The sequence below is a fragment of the Talpa occidentalis genome, unplaced genomic scaffold, assembly GCF_014898055.3.
Source record: "Talpa occidentalis isolate TD23 unplaced genomic scaffold, MPIMG_talOcc4v2.1 talOcc4.20, whole genome shotgun sequence".
NCBI classification, from domain to species: domain Eukaryota; kingdom Metazoa; phylum Chordata; class Mammalia; order Eulipotyphla; family Talpidae; genus Talpa; species Talpa occidentalis.
This window is the reverse complement of record NW_023602074.1, coordinates 334,799-342,292: the sequence shown is the minus strand read 5'-3', so window position 1 is coordinate 342,292 and position 7,494 is coordinate 334,799. Positions and strand designations below refer to the sequence as shown.

At 58.9% G+C, this 7,494-nt stretch overlaps 1 long non-coding RNA gene across 1 annotated transcript; it reads right to left on the bottom strand.

Moving 5' to 3' along the window:
- Positions 1 to 1,938: 1,938 nt before the first annotated feature.
- LOC119253815 (uncharacterized) lies at positions 1,939 to 7,061 on the bottom strand. Its single transcript, XR_005127202.2, has 4 exons — positions 6,671 to 7,061; positions 5,588 to 5,655; positions 5,322 to 5,389; positions 1,939 to 2,106 (listed from the first exon to the last, which is right to left on the bottom strand). It is a non-coding gene; the product is annotated as an uncharacterized LOC119253815 (long non-coding RNA).
- Positions 7,062 to 7,494: the final 433 nt, after the last annotated feature.

The window sequence follows — 7,494 nt, the reverse complement described above, 5'->3', positions numbered from 1 at the left end:
CCCATTGCAGTGGTGGCAGGGGTGCCTTGCCCATGTTGAGGGGGGCTGGGGGCCATGGCCTGGGCTGTCAGTGGTGGGCTCTGAGGGGTGGTGGCTCCTCTCTGCAGGCCCTTGCTTCTCCTCTGGCACCTTAGAAAGTGTCCTTTTTACTCACTATGATAACCCTGACCTCAACCAACGGTGTGGGCTGGGCTGGCTCTGCTATGCCTGTGTGCTCCCTGTGGGGGTTGCCTCTGCTTATCAGTGGGGTGAGATTGTGCCAGGGCAGATGGACTCGTGGCAAGTGGGGAACAAGCACCATGGCAAGCATGGTCCAGCTGTCTCTGAGAGGACACGGGGCCTGTGGGTGAGTGCTTTGGTCTGGGAGCAGCACTGGGGGCGGGTGCTTCCGGGACAGTTCTCCATGTTGCCTGCAGGCTCCCCAAGACCTGGTTGCGGGTGCAGTGGGTTGTGCCTACACTGTGCCCCACATGTGGGGGGCATGGTCAATACTAAGTGAGCCATGGGCTCCTGCCTGGAATGCAGCAAAGGGGCCTCGTGTTGTCCCAAGCTGCTGGGGCCTGAGCTGCAGCCCATACCACCACCCCTCTTAAGAGGGTGTGCTGTCTGGGGTGGCCCCTGTGGGGCTATATGGTGTTCTCAAGCACAAATGCAGGTGCAGAACTGGCTCCCCTGAGCCCGGAGCTGTGATGAGGCTAGGCCTCATACCCAAGCCCATGGTGTGGGGGGGCTGTTTCCTGGGCTGTGACTGTGGTGTAGCAGGGCTGGGAAGAGATGGGGCTTGGGTTATCTGGGGTTGGAGGGGGAGGCTTCCATGCCTCTGAGCTCCTGCCTGTGGCCTCCGTGGCCTGTTCCCCACATGTGTTCCTGTTGAGGGGGCCTGACTCCCTAGGTTCCCCCTGTCCTGATGCCTCACTCCAAAGAGCAACATGTGGTTGGGTGTTGCTGCCTGTGCCTATGCTACCAGGGGGCTTTGGCTGTACCCCCTGTTGGCGAGGTGCCACCACACTTGGCAGAGTGGGCCCTGGACTTGTCTGTGTTATGGCCAAAGTGTGTGTGTGCCTGAAGTGCTCTGGACCCGCAGGCGGCACCTGAGGTCTACGCTGGGACACACGCCACTCTTGTGAGTTGGCTGTTAAACCCTGGAGCCCCCGAAGCTGGGGGTGGGGTAACCCTGCTCAGTGTGAGGGAAGCCTGTGCCCAGGTGCCCATGAGGAAACAAGGATCCACCCCGGTGCGGCGAGGGCTTGCCTTCAGTCAGGCCTGCAGCCCACTTGCCCCCTGGCAGAGGCTGCTTGCTAGGAACGCCCCCATCCTCCCGCTGCAGCTCCGGGGTGTCTTTGCCCCTTTCTGGATGGCAGGAGACGCCCCCGAGGGAGTGGGGTGTGGGCTCAGGCGGCCAGGTGTGTCGGTTCCTGAGGGGACCTACACGCAGCCACTTGGGTCCCTGGCCCCTCCTCCTCCCTGGGTTGCCGGTGGGGAGGGGGCTGCGGCTGCTGCTGCGCCCTGCTGAGGTCGACCACCCTGCTGAGGTTGGCCGTCCTGGGGCCCGCAGGCGTTCAGTCGGGTCAACCCGATGGCCCGTTGCTGCCCGCCACCAGGTGGTGCTGTGGATGAGGTGGAGCGTGATGGGGCACCCGGCCCGGCAGGGCTCGGGCTCGACACGACGCTGCGAGGCACGGCAGGGCAGGGCAGGGCGGGGCAGGGCACCGCAGGGTTCCGGGGACAGGCGACGCGATAGGGCGGGGTGGGGTGCGGCGGGAGCTACAGGGCACGGGGGCAGGATGCCAGGACAGGACGGGACGGGAGGGGGCGGGGTGGGACAGGACGCTATGCCACGCGGATAAAGTGTCCCTATTCAGATCTGTGTCCTTTCCCTTCAGATGCCCCTTTTTGTTGGAGTGACTGCACCCCAGGAGCACGATGGGGAGACTCCCCCCATTTCAAACCTGCATGTCTTCATTCCTCTAGCATAGCATTAAAAGGCCTTGGGATCCCCATCAAGTGACATGAAGGGACTCACTTTCACCAGTTATTTGGGGTTTCTTGCGTGAATCCCATATTCTCGGCAGAGCGACGTTCTATTTCCATGTCCAGTCACAGCTGCTGCGCTCAGAGAGAAAAAATTAGAAAAAATGGACTCATCCTCGCAGGTTTTCCCCATAACCTCCATGGGCTTGGGACAGGGGCGGACCAAAATAAGGCGTGCACAGTGTCATAAGCCAACTTTGGGATTCTACAAATGGAAAATCAGCCTCAAATGTCCACGACACACACACACACACACTGGTCGTGATCCAGGCAGGCTGCAGCCAAGGCTTCCAGAAAGCTCGGGAAAGCGGCAGAGAGGCCACATTCCCTCACAGAGCCGGAAATCAAGAAAATGACTTTTTGAGTCAGTCCAAACATTATGAGTTAGAAACAGGACGGTGTGACATAAAAAAACACGGGGCATCCAACTTCAGGAAGCTGCCGAGGCAGCTTCTACCACTGGATAATTTGTAGTCAGAGAACACAAAGGATTCAACCTCCACATTGACACGAGGACTAGAAACACATTTTTTCAAACCCAAAAGCTAATAATGGGAAACATCGCAAAGCTGGAGGGAAATGGATATAAATCCATCGTGATGCTGTTTCTTTGGAGAAGCAAGAGTCAACTAATCCAACACTTACAAATCGACCAAAAACGGAAGGGTAACATGGTAAAATGAAGGCAAACATGGGAACAGCTGAGTGGGAGGATTTTCTAGCAACAAAATCCATCATGAGGATGAATAAAAAACAAGGGATGCACGGGAGCCAAGAGTCGGCCCTCCCTGGCTCCAGGATGTGATCCCTCAACAGAGGCCTCTTTCCAAATGTCAAGGAACCGACTCTTTACAAGCAGATAAAAGGGTGAGTGAGTCCTCACACGACCCCGAACTCAACAGACAGGAGACTCCTCTGGAAACAAGACGGGGGTTCAGTATCTGGAGAAATGTCCTACGCCCCAAAGACACAGGCCAGGAAGCTACTAACACTGTCCACCCCCAGAGCTACCTCAGTCTACCTTCTGTGAGGTCCAGCTGCACCTCCAGCTGGGGGCACCGGGGAATCCCTGCCCCCCTCCCGGTGGGAAAGAAAACATTTGCATCGAGGATGACTTCGTTCAGGGACACGGGTGCAAAGCCTCCCCAAATGGTTAAACACAACAAAAGTAATGTCCCGGGTGCTGGGAGGGCACTTGGTCAGCCTCAGTGGCCTGTCCTGCTGCTTGCCCAGTCACTTCTTCCCCCACACACAGAACCCTTGGCAGCAGTGGCGCCATGGTCAGAGGAAAAGCGCCAAGGACATCCCGGTCAACACCAGAACAGGGAGAGCACACACACCACCAGAACAATGGCCATCTGCTGGGGTGCTCTGGGCCACTCCAGGAAGCCCTGAGACAGAAGAGGGGGTGACAACGGCTGGGGGGTGCCCGCTTGCAGGACGAGGATTAGGCCCAGGGATGGCTTGGTCTGGCACTTGCAGAGCTGTTGCGATTTCAGGGGGACGGGACCAGGTGACAGATAAATACACAACCCTTGTCCAGGGGGCCTGGCAGAAGGCGCGGCCACACGGTCCTGCCAAACCCACGCTGCCTGGGGGGGCCGAGGGTCACCCTATCGCTAGCGCCCAGGCAGAGGAAAGGGGAGACTGTTTCTGAGAGGCAGCTCCTCGTGTTCCCCACTAGCAAGGGTCGCAGGGCTAGAGGCGGGTCTGACCCTGGGTTTGTCCACCCAACCCTCTCCTGAGCTCTGTCTGGCTCCCGGTCTCCCCGGGGACTGCATGGGCCTCTGCCATTTACGGAGCGCTAGTAGCCCAAAATCCCTCCACCCCACCCCATGAGCTCCCCGCAACGTCCCGTCATCTCTGCTTCGGGCCCTTCCAGGCCGCACTCCACCTGCCGCCGCCCCACACACACACACCCCCGCCCCACACACACACACCCCGAGGCTGCCCAGCGCCCCCACTCTGAATGCGGTGTTCTGCTCCCCGCCCGAAGGCCTCGCCCCAGTCACCGGGCGCAGGAAACTCGCCTGAGCTCCGCGCGGCCTGACAGAGCCTGTCCCGGGGACTGGGCTGGGGGCGGGTGGGCTCGGCTCCCCGTGGGGGGAGGGGGTTCGGCTTTCCCGCCACTGGCGTCATGGCCCCGCGCCCTGCCCCCTGTCCCGGCCCCTCTCGCCAGCCGCGGGTCCCCGCTTAGACTCACCCTCCCCGCCCAGCCCCAGGCCGGGTTCCGCGGAGCCAGCACCGCGGCCACCGCGGGGGCGCGGGCGCGGGCGCGGGGCGGGCGGGGAGAGAGGCCGGCGGCAGGGGAGGGCGCCGTCCAGCCCGGGTCCCGGGGAGCGGGCATGGGGACTGCGGGGCCTTCCGGTCTGGGGGGGCTGTGGTCGCGGCGCGCAGGCGCTGGGGCCACACCGGGGTGTGGGCCAGGACAGCGCGTGGACGCCCGCAGGGGCCGCCCGGGGCGGCTCTGGGGTCCGCAGCTCAGCGGGGGGGGGCAGGAGCAGGGGTGTGGCAGGTGGGCCCGCGAGGGGGGTGGCAGACCGCCAGGTCAGGGGCTGCTTCGCCCATTGTTACTATTGCGCCCTCCCCGGGCGTGTCGCCCCTCCGTGCCTCAGTTTCCCGTCCTGATGGCGGGGCGGGGGGCATCACGCCCACCGCGCGGCCTATGCTGTGGAGCCGGGACCTGAAGCGCGCCGGTCGCTGCCCTTCCTTCTCCCAGCGCGGCCAGAGTCCCACAAAGCCATCTAGGGGGGAAAGCCCCCTTTCCTTGTGACAGGGAAGTGGCGCGCGTGTTCCTTCCCGTGTCCCCATCCCTCATGCCCCCCTCCCCCGCGCTCCCAGGGTTTCCACAGGGGCCCCCACAGGGCTTGGGTCTGGGGCCTTGGCCGAGGCCAAGGTCTGATTTCTTGGGCTTCCCCCCCCCAGGTGCTCCGTTCCCGATGCCGCCGCCTACGTCTCAGCCTTGCGTTTAGGGGCTTGACCCTTCCAGACTTTTTTGAACAGTTTGAGGTGAGGATGTAACTTTTTTTTGCAAATGGATAAATACTTGAGCCGTCCCAGTGACTCAGACAAGCAGCACAACTGACCGACCGGCAGGGTCCAGCGCAAGGCCCCTGTGGGCATCTCGGGGAGCCCCAACAGCCCAAGGGCAGATGCCGCGGAAGGAGAAGGGGACGAGGCCTAAAGGACGTCACTGTCCTGCCTGGGGGACACGCGCCAGGAAAGTGGGAGCCCTTGACCGGAGTGGTACTGTTGGGGGCCAACCGCTTTGTTGACAGGCATCTCCATACCTGGACCTGCCAGGTGGGCGCAGTGTGGAGCCAGGAGGAGCCTCCAGGAATGTTGTGTCCGGAATGTTCTAGGAGGGACAGATAAAATAAGAAGATCTGTTAGGAGGCTGCTGCAACAAGCCAGGTGAGAAAGGGGAAGGAGAAGGGGACGAGGCCTAAAGGACGTCACTGTCCTGCCTGGGGGACACGCGCCAGGAAAGTGGGAGCCCTTGACCGGAGTGGTACTGTTGGGGGCCAAACCGCTTTGTTGACAGGCATCTCCATACCTGGACCTGCCAGGTGGGCGCAGTGTGGAGCCAGGAGGAGCCTCCAGGAATGTTGTGTCCGGAATGTTCTAGGAGGGACAGATAAAATAAGAAGATCTGTTAGGAGGCTGCTGCAACAAGCCAGGTGAGAAAGGACACGCCTGCAACGAGGTGGTGGTGAGGATGCAGCTCAGTGGACAGATTCGGACTCGCCTTGGAGACGGAGCTGAGGACGCCCTCGTGGAGGACATGGCAGTGGGGAGTGGAGGTCAGGGGCTGTGGGAAGCGTTTGCACTTTTGAGTCCCAGCATCTGCATGTCCTGTAGGGCCCTGTGTGGGGTGGAGATATTTTTTTTAAAGATTTATTTATGCATCCAAGAGCTGGGGTGCAGGCTAGAGGTGTGGGGGTGAGAGGATTCACCAGAGACAGAGTTAAGGAACAGAACAGGCAGACTGACTGAAATGCACTGCTGAGGGGAACAGTGGGCGGCTCAGGACAGGTCTGCAGCGCCATGTGGATTACCTCCCTGGCCGGCCGGGGGATGGAACTTGTGCTTCTGAGGCTGCAGCTTGCCTCATAGTGCTTAACCCCTGGCACCACAGGGAGGACCTTCCATTGTCTTAATATTGACAGTCACATGAACATTATCAGAAGGAGTATGAGTGACTGCATGGCGCAGGATGCAGCCCTGACACGGAGCCTGCTGAGCAGGCCTCTGCCATGAGCCACTCCCGGGGCCGCGGTATGCGGCCCCTGGCTCTGCCCCACCCCACCCCACTGTGGCCCAAAGGGCAGTGTTCTGTGACACAACCCGGGAATCCTGTCAGTGAGCAGTAGCCCACAAAGGAAGACTCTGTCCTTCCTGGGGGCACAGGGATTCGTCTTGGTGCTATGAAGCTGTCGGAGGCCACTGTGGCCTGAGTGCAATCCTCGGCCAGGAAGCATCGCTCCACCAAAAGAGGTTAGAAAAAATGAATCCAGTAAGGTGACAACACAAAATCAATACATACACGAAACTCAGTTGTGTGTCTACACCCTCATTAAGACCCATCAGAAAGCATCAATAGGAAAACTGTACAATTGCATCAAAAAGAATGAAATACCTGGGCAAACAGTTAATGAAGAAAAACCTGCACACTGAAAAACTAGAAAATGCCAGTAAAAGAAATGAAAAGCAGAAATAAATGGAAAGATACTCTGTGTGGTGATGGGAATAGTTAATAGTACTGATACTGGAATTGTCAGGCCTAGTCTCCCAGCCAGGAACAGATCCCAGGCTGCAGGGGCAGCGCTGAGCCCCAGCCACTAGACCCCCACGGGTTGGTGTCTCATGAAGCCACAGCAGGAACTTCACAGACGCTCAGGCAAGCAAGCGAGAAGAGGCAGGTTTGTTTTGAGAAAGAAAAAGTTCATTGAGGAGAAAAAGAACAGAAATAAAGTAGGACTCCCAGGCCAGGAAACCAGGCCTGGGAGGGGCAAGGAAGCCCAAGTGGAGTTGTGTCTCAGGGAATATATACCTTTTTTCCCTCATTATTCTAAAGCTCCACCAGTCTCTCTGTGATTGGTTAGTTCTCGGCTGTTTCACTTAATTTGCTACTGAGTGTTGCATCTTTATCTTTATGGCCTAGTCCTCTGGATGAGCATGTCTGCGTTGAAGTTAAACAGCTGCCCTTCTAAGTTGTCCATAAATTAAACCACTCTCCATTTTCCCAATCTCTACCTCCCTTTATCACTTGAAGGAAATCAAGGCCAGTGTTAACAATGTTGTCCTTGGTCCTGGGATGTTTGTTTTTCCAGGTGGAATTAGTTACACTCCTCTTGCTGCCCTTATCTCTGAAGCCTTTCTCAATTCTCCAAGGTCCCCTCCTGCAGTGTCCCTAAATCTGCCTAATTCCTAGCTTGCCCTGTGTCTCAGTACTGAAATGTG